The sequence below is a fragment of the Solanum pennellii genome, chromosome 5 (genome assembly GCF_001406875.1).
Source record: "Solanum pennellii chromosome 5, SPENNV200".
Taxonomy (NCBI): Eukaryota; Viridiplantae; Streptophyta; class Magnoliopsida; order Solanales; family Solanaceae; genus Solanum; species Solanum pennellii.
Window position 1 is genome coordinate 37,259,889 of NC_028641.1, and position 13,362 is coordinate 37,273,250.

Here is a 13,362-nt window from a genome sequence, read left to right on the forward strand (position 1 = left end):
GGGTTTTTTTTGGGGGGGGGGGGGGGGAATCGTGAGAATAATTGATGCTGCGATGAAGGAGATTAGTCTCATTCCGAGCTTCAAAAGTTGACTGACATGTCTCACTTTTCTGGCAATGCCTTTTTTTTTCTCACTGTTATTAGCTGGCTGATCTCATATATTTTGGATGTTAAGTTTCCTCGTTAAGGCTTGAGTGGCACTGGTTTCACGTATGACCTTAATCTGCTTAGAACTATTCCATTTGGCATTTGGTTGTTTGTGAGCAAATTATTGATGAAGTCTGATAGCTCTTATTTTGTGTGACTATTGGATTGCAGCGAGTTTGATGTATGAATTCAGATTCAGTTTAGTTAGAAATTGGTGAAACAAACTTAAGAAGATTTGTCATATGCTAAATTACAATGCAAAAATTTGCTAAAGAAGGATGAGGGGGACCTAGAATGGGAGCAACAAGGTATATTATGACAAGGGTATAGTATGTTTATTTTTCCAGGAAGGTAAACTTGTTTGACATCAAAACACCATATGAATTAATCTATGTTCTAAACTTAACTCATGAGAGCTCAACTAAAGTAGCCTCGGTGGTGAACAAGATGAGGGAAGCAAGGCTGAGATGGCTTGGATATGTGAAGAGAAAATGCATAAACACGCCAGTGAGGAGGTGCGTGAGGTTTGTTACTGAGGATACAAGGAGAGTCAGAGGTAGGCGGAAGAGTATTGGGGAGATGTGGTATGGAAGGAAATGACACAACTTTAGGTTACTAAGATTCTGAGAAATGATCTTAGATAGGAAGATGTGGAGGACATGTATTAGGGAAGGAGGTTAGTAGGTAGTGTAGTGTGTTGTCTTGGTTTTGGTTGGTTGGTGTTTGTCATTGTACTAGTTGTATTATTGTAGCTTTTTTTTAATCATTGTTTATTATTGTTTTCTGTAATCTATCCTAGTATGTTGTTTATTCCATCTCAGTTATTTTCCTATTGTATTCTTGTTTTTGCTCCTTTCTTGTAGACTTTTACACTGTCTTCTTGTTACTTGCAATTTTTTCTTCACTGCTTTTTTCTTTTTTGTACCTGGATTCGCTGCATTTGAGCCAATGGTCTTTCTCAAACAGCTTCTCTACCTCTACGAGGTAGTGATAATGTCTTTGTACATTCTACCCTCCCCAGTATTCACTTGTGGAATTTCATTGGATATGTTGTTGTAGTTGTATTATCAAATGGGATTATCCAGAACTGAGTTAGTTTTATGGGATGAGGCATGATTGTAGATAGATTTTAAATTGTATTGCAGTTATGCCCTTTGGTTTATAAATCATTACTGAAGATTAAAAAGAAATTTGAAGTTGGTCAGTGTTTAATTGTTGTCAAAGCAAAGACATTTTAGGTCTTTGCCAAAACAGGGTTGACACCAATATATAGCCAAGAAGACCTTAGAAATTCACGAGTTCAACTTGGTGCATCACGTGCACATAGAGCAACGGAACCCGTATTTCCCATTTTGACAGGTTCTTGTAGGATTCTTTTGTGCTTCTATATTATCAGATAGCCAGTGTTTAATGATTAAGCATCAGGGCTTTGGTGACATAGAGGGTGGTGATTGGTGACGTTCTTTACCCAAAGGTGTGCTAGTTTTACATGGTATTCCGGTTGAGCGTGACTGTTAAATTTGCAGAGATATTTTGGTACGAAAATGTGAATAATAGAGTATCCATTTTTTTACTTCTTGTTTGTGGTCTAGAGCAACAGGTCCTTTCCATGATATTGCCCTGCCAGTCTTGATGGCATTGGAGGGATTTGTGCATCTCTCTTGATAAAGATCATTACAGTTGTTTCTTATGTTGAGGTCATCTAAGTTTCTCCTTTATCATGTTTCTTTATCAATACTGACTGTTGGGGTTGCTGTTGGTTAAAGGAGGTTTGAAATTTTGACAGAGAAAAATACGGTTTCGTTGCTAGTCTATGGGGGAGAGGATCAGACTCCTCCTTCACCCACCCTGGGCGGTCGTTGTCCTTTCACAAACATCCATTTTTATCAAAAAATGCTAGTTGGTGAGTCGTATATCTTATTCTTTGATAAGGGTGACAAATGTGAGTTGGGCGAGAACGATTAAATTAATTATTGGGTCAAGACGCAATCCATCCAAAGTTTCCTCGAGTCAAACAATGGGTACTCAACTGGTGCAAAATAACCCAGCCTCTCCCCTCTGCCTCTCCATATCACAGTTATACACCCCTCTTCTGTTTAAAAATTTAAAATATTCTCTCTTTTAAATGCAAAATATAGAAGTTTCCTGAACCCATTGAGACCATCTATCAGAAAGCTACCATAACATAACAACAAACATTGAATAACTATGAAAGGTCTGCATTAGATATAAGCCTCTACCCCTCCTTGTTTCTTAACCACAAAAATAATTCTTCAGACTGAAGTCCAACTTTTTAATCACTTAAAATGAAATAAGAGAGATAATATATGTGAGTAAGGAGTCCAACACACTGTTGATCTTGCCACTAGGTTAAAATGAAATAAAGAAAGAGGGATAATATATGTTAGTAAGGAGTCCAACACACTGTTGATCTTGCCACTAAGTTAAAATGGAATAAGAAAGAGAGATAATATATGTGAGTAAGGAGTCCAACACACTGTTGATCTTGCCACTAAGTTAAATATAATGTGTCTTTCAATAAGTTTATTTTCTCCACAATCTCATCTCATATCTCCAAATCCTTGTGTCTATTTCCTAAAAGCATATCTAGATTTTTGATTGGTAAGTTGTGAACTCTACACCCTAAAACATTCATTCTCACAAATTTTTATGTATACACACATTGATCCATAGACTTGTCCTGTATATAGATCGCCATTACTGTGGATTGAAAAGACTCAAAATCCCGAAGGACTTGAGGGTTTAGCTTTTGCTCGGGAAAACACAGGGTATCGTATGGTCAAGTGATTTAAGTTGCCTCCCACATTTTCACTTGAGTATACCACTCAATTTTTTTATTTTGCCTTCCACTTTATTCCTCCCTTTTTAAGTTCACTTATTTTAGCTTTCGTTCTTCTTTTCACTTTAGGCATGCGCGTACGTTGAGTTAGCATCCACATTTTTATTTTTCTTCATTCATGAAATCTTTTCGGCACTTTTCAAATTAAAGTTTATGGTGCTCTATGCTTTCAGCTCAAACCTCGTTGTTCCATTGGTGCACTAGCCCTAAAACTTAGGCTTTTGCCTATGTTTCAACTCATTCACTTTTTTTGATCCCCCAAACATAGGCTTTTAGCCTAAACTATAGATCATTAGCAACTAGGAAGACATGAGGATGTCAAGAGAGAGAGAGGGTTACAAAGATTCAAGTATGCAATATGGTGGCCAAAAAAAAAATTGATTTAGGCTTAGTAGGGTTGACTAAGATTACGTCATGGGAGGAAAAATTTGGAATAGGGTGGCTACTCAAAAATGGATTGGGTTCACTTTTCCAGCTAATTTCATCTTGAAATACATTTTGTGACAAGTTCTAGACAACATGCACATACAAGACTGAATCAAATCTTTTCTGCACAAGTCATTACAATCCAACAAAATCTCAAGCTAGTCTCAAAATCAATTAAATCAAATGACTTTTGACCAACTACAACGCGAAGATATCGCTTTTAAATCATAAAGTCAAATCAAGAATGTACGTGCCTTTCTGTTCACTCTTCTCATTTTTGAAATCACTAGTTTCTAGACACATGCGACGCATGTGTCTCATGCAATAATTTATAAATTCGTTGGGACGATTATAATACAATGAAAACATATTTGTAATGGTTACTAAATGCAACAATCTCAAATAAATGTTATGATAATAATTTATAGAAAATTAAATTAAAGAAGACTAATAGAGAAATATAAAATAAATAAACATAGAAGGAAAAAATAACATACACATCCTTCTTAAGACTTTGATTATAACAGTATATAAATGAAAAAAGAAATTGTTAGAATGTGTGCGTCCACTATCAGTCAATGGACCAGGTCCCTTGACACACAAATAAGGATATAACACAAAGTACATGCAGTTTAACAACAGAGGAGTTTTACGTGGAAATCTCCTTGTTCAAGGGAGTAAAACTACGACCTGTCTCACATGATTTTCACAACCGTTTCACTAATCTTCACAAGGAAAAGTAAACCGGTTACACAAATGTGAGAAAAAGTTTTTAATCTCACCAACAAGCAATAACTCTATTGCTTGATGTGCCTAAGTAGATGTTATTCTATCCACTAAGCTATCACTCTAGACAACTTAGAATTTTCTAAGCAACACAACGGTTGCCTTCTAAATTAGTTCAACTAACTAACTTAGAATTTCAAATCAAACCACATTGATTCCTTTATAGATTTAGGACCAGTTTACAATGTAAAACCGAAAGAATATATTCTCAAACAACTACACAATATACGCCTGAGTTTAGGTTGTTCTTGAATGATTCTTCTCCTTGATTTTCTTAAGCCTTTGCAAGAGTTCTTGAATGTGCTTTTTCAAGTTGCAAAAACTCAAGAGCAATGTGTGGAAAGATGACATTGTATAGACAAGTCACTTTCCTTAAACCCCTGCCATTGGTTGGAAAGGTCTGACGTTTCTGACGCAGTTGGGAACTGTGCACCAACTTTCTGTACTTTCTCCAGCTGGCAGTCAACGAACTATTCGAGTTGAGAACCGGGTACCTTCACAAGGTCCCTGAGTTTGTTACATCATTAAAACTACAAATAACATTTTCCCCCTTTTTGATGATGACAAACAATACTCCAAACTCCACTCCAGCTTCAGGACAAGTTCCCCCTGAATTACTTATCCACCCTCCTAGCATAAAATCGAAAATAAAAGAAAACACAATATACACTGCACTAGTTGTATTCCCCCTCACTGTATTCCCCCTAACAAACATGTCTAGCCACAACAACCAGTTAAAATTCCCCCTTTTGGCATCATAAAAAAGAGATACAGTAAACCAACAGTATCAATAATAATATCAGAGAAGATCAAAGCCTTATGGCAATCAAACATAAAAGAAAGCATTTGACAAGAGATATCAGCTAGAACACCAGGGAAATAATATAAATAGCATTTCAAAATTAACATTCAATACATTAACAACAAACTGAAATACAAGGACGAAAAGATAAGCCACACAAAGAAGACACGGAAAGATTATGGGACGGACTATGAAGGGGGAGGCTGATGGGAAAGACATTGAATGATGAGAGTGAGTCTAGCATTAGCATCATCATTATCTTTGATTGCTTTTTCTTGTAAAGCAATAACTTTGGCCCTCAGTTCTGCATTTTCCCTTTCCAGGGCTTGAACCACAGCGGTACCAGGTCCTTCTGTCTGCGCTGTGAGTAACTCGGCCTTAAGAATAGCAATTTCAGCATCCTTGCCACTCAGCCTCATAGTTAGTTCTTCAACTTCATGCTTGAGTTGGTCCTGGTCTTCAATGAGTTAAGCCATTTTGATCTTGGGATTTCCTTTCCCTTCAATGCACTCACATTCAACCAAGGTAGTCTCTGGAAAGGCTTGGTTCACTATACCGACCTTGCCAACACCCAGTGGAATGTTAAAGTGTTTGAATACTTCGGTGAGAAAGTATCCATATCCCATACAATGTATCCCTTTCCGCTCAATGACAGTCTTGTACATATGTTCAAACATGATTCCTGGAAGATTCAGAGGTTTGAACTTGCACAACAATTCCATCACATACAAATCAGCAGAAGCTGCTGAGGTCCTCTTTTCAGTTCGAGGGAGGAGAGTTTTGTTGACAAATTCAAAAACTAACTGATACTCACTTTCCATCACATTCTTAAACAACCCTGCACATTTTGTAGTAGGAAGCTTTGAACACAATGTCACAAATTCAACAAAACACGTTTTCCCTACCACAGACCTGGTACCATCTCGAGGTACCCTAAGAATTTTTACCAACAGAGTCTCATCAAGGTGAACAACAATGTCATTTACTCTAGTATTGACACTTCCATTTTCCTGAAATTGAATGTTATAATAAAATTCTCGCACTTCCTCTTCATGAAGAATGGGAGATTTTTGGTTGAAGAGATGCATCCAAGACTGAATCTCAACCATGTCATGAAGTGAGTCCATTCCAGGAAGATTAATTATCCCCATGTCAAAAACCGTGCCAGCTAGTATAAACTGCTTCCTCAGATTGTCAACAGTCTCTTGTTTGTTGACCTGCTCCTCAATTTTCCCTTGTGTACCAGGTCCTTATGACCTTTTCCTCTTTCCTTTAGCAGTCTCCTTTGTGGATTTTGTTTGCTCAGCTTTCTTGGTTCCTCTTGGTTTTGTCTTTCCTGACCTCTTCTTCCTGTATTCTTTTTCTGTCTCTTCAGTAGACACATCCATCACACCAGACTCAGGCTGTTTAAAATTGGACACTTTGAAAGTTCTAGCACTCCTGTTTTCTGCTGTAGACTTAGCACTGGCTTTCAGAGCATCAACCATCATCTTTTTGACGTCAGATCTAGTAGTAGGTCTCCTTTTAGACACCTGTACCACCACTTTCTTTTTTCCCTTTTTAGATGCACTTACATCTCTCCTTTCAACCTTCCACTGTATTAATTGTTCATCACCGGAGGAATCAGAGGATGGGTATCTCCCAAAATCTGGAGTTCTATCAAAGATACGTTGGATCTCTCTGATATCTTCATTATGAAAAGGTTCACTTTCCTCAACCCTGACTTCCTTTCGCATCATAGCAAGATTCTCAATCACCAATTCTTCACTCGCAGCAAGAATGTTCGACTCAGAAGTTTTGTTCCTTGGCAAATCTCCTTCAAAAAGAGCATCTGAAAGCATTTCATGATGAGGACCAGGTTCAGTAGGAACATTTGAACTGTTTAGATCTATAGAATGAAAAGGGTTTTGGGGATTATCTAAGGGAGAACTTGTTGGAAGATTAGATCTTGACCCTGTGGATGACGGAGAATAGAAAGCAATTGGTTCAATCTCACTAAGTGCTGTAAGCATTTGCTTAGAAGCAGACGAAGGGTCAGACATTTTGTCAAGAAGATGAAGAGAGTAGCAGTATTGGAGAATGAAAAATGTAGAGATTAAAGCAAATTTAGCCCTTTTTTTTCCGATAGAGTGAAGGAATATTGCAAAAAGAATGAAGGATTAAAAAGGAGAAAAAAGGGGTTTAAATAGAAATGAAACGGTGCCAGGTCCCTATTGATTTGATGCGTCGCTTGGAAAGTAAGCGATGGGACTAACGGCCAGAATAACCGATGACTGACACGTGACTTGATCAACGGTCACTTTATCTCAGTTTGAAATTAATGTATGAATGCTAACCTCGACTAGGAACAGGTCCCATAATGCAATTTTATCATCATTCCTCAACTGTTCTATCCATGTCTTTGCTTTTCTAGTCCTTCATGAATGTATACCTGCAATAGGTACAATGGCGATCTAACTTAGATAAAATATTATTGACACAGAGGATACCTGCACTGCAAGTTTAGCCAACAAGGAAATTCAACGATTGAATGACTATAAATCAGTTTGAAGTCATCATGCCCAACTTCAACCTATTACTCTTAAATTGATCTTTGCTAAGAGCCTTGGTGAAGATATCTGCAATTTGTTCCTCCGTTGGACAATATGTAAGCAGAATGTTTCCTTTTTCAACATTGTCTCTTAGAAAATGATGTCTAACATCAATGTGCTTGGTTCTCTTGTGGTGAACATGATTCTTTCCCATGCTGACTGCACTAGTATTGTCACACATAAGAGGTATAGCCTTGATGATTACTCCAAAATCCTCTAAGTGTTATTTGATCCATAACAATTGTGAATAACATGCAACAGCTGCTATATATTCAGCTTCAGCTGTTGAAAGAGCTACTGAATTCTATTTCTTAGTTCCCCATGAGATAAGTGAAGATCCAAGGATGGTATAAACACTAAGAATTGATACGCTCAAACTTACTTCTCAAGTAAGAAGTAAAGCGGTCGTATCAAGCAACTAATGAGGTTGGGATCGTTCCCACAAGGAAAATAGTTCAGACTTAACTTTAATCTATTATTACTACTACTTAGTCAATTATTTCTTTGGAAAGCAAAGACAATAAAAGGTTTTTTTTACTTCTAAATGAATGAAAATGACTATCTAAATTAAAGGAGACAACTAACAGCTTCAAATGTTAGAGTTTAATCAATTAATAAAAGTAACTAGGGTTTACGTGTTCCCCATAGGTTTCTAACTTGATAATTCTAACTATAACAATTCTTTTCTATTATCTTGCATGCAAAGTGATAAGTTATGTATTTCTAAATTCTTGGTCCGGCATCTAGAAAATTTCACTCTACACCTTGGTCCGGCTACGTGTGTTGCTTTACTAACCCTTACCTTTACCTTATATTAAGCATCGTATTCGATATTTGACTAAGTTATTACCTCGTACCAATCAATACTAGCCTATTAGATAGTATACACTAAATCTATGTTGATAATTCTTTTCCTATTATCTACCTCCTTGGTCCGGCAAGTAGCATTAAGGCGAGTTCTAACGTTGGCCATCCGTTAAAAAGACTTCTAAGCGAAAGAATTATCAATACATGCAAGACACTATTCTAGAATTGTTGTTTTAGTTAGGTTTTACCTTATTATTCGCCTATGGTTCCCACAACCCTAGTTATGGAGTTTAGTTACCCATAGTCATAATCACAATATTCAAATATGTAATATAAGAATTCATGCACTTACTTCAATGAGAAAGAATAAAATGCAGAAGTTCACTTGATTAATCAACAAAAATCACCAACAATCAATTACTGAAATTAATTGAAGACTAAAGATTCTCCAAAAGTGTAATAATACTCACAAAGTCTAATCCACAAAAGAAGCTCAAATAACTAAGAGTCTAACTATAAGAGAGTCTAATAATCAAGAGTCTAACCCCAAAAACGAGGATTTTCGAACTATTTATAAAAAATAAAAACCTAATTAAATAAGGACTCTATTTGCTGGAAATCTGTCAAAATGCGGCTGGGTCGACGGACCTCGCGATGGATCGTCGTGGTCACGACGGGCCGTCATGGATTCCGTCGTCCCATACTTATGCAATTTAATCTGTTGCTCTCTTCATTACCCTCGACGACAGGTATGACGTATCGTCACAGGCACAACAGTCCGTCGGGGGTCTCCGTTCCATAACACTTGAACTCTTGGAATTTGGGTACTGGGACTACTTCTCTGATCTTCATGATGAACCAGCAGGACGGACCGTCATGGCTACGACGGTCCGTCACGCACTCCGTAACCCCACACTTGGTCAAACTTTCCCATCTTCCTTCAGCAGCTGCACTACGATGCCACCTACGGACCGTCACGGGTACGACGGACCGTCACAAGCTCCGTAGGTGGTACTTCTATGCATTTCTTGCTCAAAAACCTCCGCATTCATCTTTTAGACAAATTTCCTGCAAATAAAGAGAAACTTACATAAAAATTAGTACAAAAAGACTTTTGGACACACTAAACTTAAGGAAAAAGTATTAAAAATACCGTGAAACCACGGTATATCAACACCCTTAACTTAAATTCGTTGTTTGTCCTCAAGCGACGCACTATGACTCAATACAAAATCTTTGTACAATAGTATCCATGTTTTAACTTTCGCAATCATTTGACTATCAATTCCGATCAGTCTCATCATATTTATGCATGCTATCACTATTAGGCTTGAATTATGTGGAATCAGACCATGACACAAACTCACCATGCACTAACACCTATCCTCTTCAATTTCTCACCGAGGTGCTAATATTTACGGTATTGCAACTAGTGTCCTCACTTCAAAACAATATCCTCATTTTTCACACAACGATTTCAGTTTGAGTATAAGGATTACTTTTCAAGACTCACTCTCAGAACAGATTCACAACTCATTCATACATATTGCCATAAGCTTGCCCTTATTTTCACTGCTTTAAGTTCGCTATACAACTTTTAGGATCACGATAGGACTTTCTTCGCTTGTAACATAAGCTCAGGGTTAGGTAGGGTATATTTAGGTATACTTTAGTGACTTTTTGCCCTCCTTGACATATCGGCTAAACATACCTCTTTTCATCATTTTATTTCTCCCAATTTCCCATATTCTTTTATCTTGCTATTTTCCCTTCTTTCTTCATTTGTGTAAGTGACTCTCTTCTTTTCTTGCTTGTATTTATTGTATTTTTTTTATTTCACTTTTCTTTCAAACTGATTCTTGAGTCACTTTACTTTTGTTCTTTCTCTCTCTTTGTTCTTTCAACCCCACTTTCCAGAGCATTCCTTATAATAGCCACCCTCAACTCATGTCTTGCCATGAGTCAAAGTACACAATACCCAAAGTTGGGTCAAGGCAATAAAAAGGTTGTTTACTGCATTATCCACCCTCAACTTATGCTTTTGGCATAAGCTGAGGTGCACATGTCCAAGGGGGGACCAGAGCCAACACATTATTCCTAGAAAAGATTAGTTGGGGTGAAAAAGAAAGGTCTAATTTAAGCTCAAACATTTGGATCAAAGAAGGATTAATTTCATTTGGTTTTATTTTATTTAGGCTAAAAATGGGCTATATTGAACAAGGGCCTATGATCCTTTCCTAATTGTCTATTACAACTTACTTTTAGCAGGACTAACCAGGCAAGTTCTAGCTCAGTACAAATAGTGGACTATTCATATCTTCCTCACACTCACTTGACATCTCATTACTCTACCAGATTATCAGACACCTAGTTCGAATTTTAGACTTAGGGTCATGCAGTGGTGTACCTCTATGTATATACATTGATCCATAATGTTCTCAACAAAGTCGAATGAAGAGACAACATTATGAAATTTCATATACCATTAACGAGAATCTTGTTTTAGTCCATATATGGATTTCTTTAACTTGCATACCAAGTGCTCACCAGTTCTAGAGGAGAATCCTTCACGTTGTTTCATATAAACCTCTTCCTCTAGATCACCATTGAGAAATACAATTTTCACATCCACCTGTTATAATTCTAAGTCAAAGTGTGCTAGTAATGCCAATATTATGCGCAAGGAATCCTTTTTAGACAGAGGAAAAAATGTCTCTGTGTAATCAATTCTTTCCTTTTGAGTGAATCCTTTAGCAACAAGTCTTGCTTTATATCTTTCTATGTTGCCTAGTGAGTCATTTTTAGTCTTTAAGACCCATTTTTACATCCAATAGTTTTAACACCATTAGGCAAATCGAAAAGATCCCAGACCTCGTTACTTTTCATAGAACTTATTTGGTCTCTCATGGCATTGTACCATAATTCAGGCTCTTTAGAATTCATGTCTTGTGAAAAATATTTAGGATCATTTTCAACTCCAATGTCAGATTCTTGCAAATATACAATGAAGTCACTAGGAATTGCTGATTTTCTTTATCTAGTAGATCTTCTCAATGTTGCACCAACATTTTCCTGTGGATCATGTTGAGCAACTGGTTGTTCAATAATTTCAGGAATTTCTTGAACAACTTGATCTATGTGCACATTTGCAGCAGTTTCTGGAATCTCATTGATTGGTTGCTCAATACCCAATTGAACTTGAGGGATATTATGTACAACAATTAATTTTTGACTTGAAGTGGAAGGTTGATCTGTTATAGAAATTGATCACTCCCACAAACTAATTTTTAAGAAATTTTGCATTTCTTGATTTCACAATCCTAGTACAGTTAGATGGACATTAGAATATCCTTTAGACCTTTCGACATATCCAATGAAATATCCACAAATGGTCCGAGGATCCAGTTTCTTTTCTTGTGGGTTGTAAATTCTAACTTTAAACGGGCATCTCCATATACGTAAATGTGTCAAACTAGGTTTCCAACCTTTGAATGACTCAAAAGGTGTCTTTGGAACAACCTTGATCGGAACTCGGTTTAATATATACACTGTTGTCTAAGGAGATTCAATCCATAATGACTTAGGTAGCTTAGAACTACTAAACATACTACGGAACAGGTCCAGTAATGTTTGGTTTCTTCATTATTCTACACCATTCTAATTCGGAGAACCAGACATAGTATATTAGGCAATCTCATTTTGTTGAAGAAACTTCGCAAACGGACCTTGTGCTTGTCCATCTTATGTATATCTACCATAATACTCACCACATTTATCGGTTCTCACAATCTTAATTTGTTTTTCGAATTTGTTTCTGTTCTTCAGCTTTGAAAACATTAAAGGCTTTTAATGCTTCGCTCTTATTCTGAAGCATGTAGAGATACATATATCATGAGTAATCATCTACAAAAGTGATATAGTATTTCTGACCATATGCATATGTCTGGACAACATATCTCTGAATGTATGATTTGTAATACGGTTCAACTCCTCTTGGCACCTTTCTTTGACTTGTTGGTCTGCTTGCCTTTAATGCAGTCTGTACAAGTATCAAAATCAGTAAAATTTAAAGTACTAAGTATTCCATGATTTACTAATCTCTTAATTCTATCGATGGAGATATGTCCCAATTTCCGATGCCATAAGATAGAGGAATCTTCATGTATAACACATCAATTAGTGCCAGTTTGTACATGCATAAAAGTATGAGTGGAATCATTTTGTAAATTAAGAGAGAAAAAACCATCAGACAATGTACCATATCCAACAAGTTTAGATTTATAAAATAGTTTAGAATCACCTTCTAGAAAAAAGGAATATCCTGAAGGTACAAGTCTTAATACTGAAATTAAATTCCTAGAAAAATTAGGAACATAAAAGGTCTTTTATAACTCTAAATAAAACTACTACTAAGAACTAAATTGCATGTCCCAATAGCTTCCACATGCGACTGCATTTTGTTTCAAGAATAGATGCTTCGCTCAGCTCCCACTGGCTTCCGCATGTTTCTTAAATCATGCAAGGAATTCATATTATGGATTGTAGAAGCAGAATCAATCCACCACATGTTATGATAAACATCAATCATATTAGCTTCATTGTAAATAAGAGTGATAGAAGTACCTTTCTTAATAAGCCATTTTTGAAACTTGAGACACTGCTGCCTTATGTGCCCCTTCTTTCTACAAAGGCAACACTTGACTTCTTTTTTGATGTCAGTTTCAAGTGGTGCCTTTCCTCTATAACTTTTATTTGCTTGATTGGTCTTCTTTCCTTGAGTAATTATGAATGCACTTTCTCCTGTTTCCATCAGTAGTTGACCTTCCGCTTGAACACACATGGCCATGAGTTCATTAATAGACCATTTGTCTTTATGTGTGTTATAATAGATCTTAAAAGGAACTTCTGTGCATGTAGAGTATTCAAGATATAGTGCACAAGAAA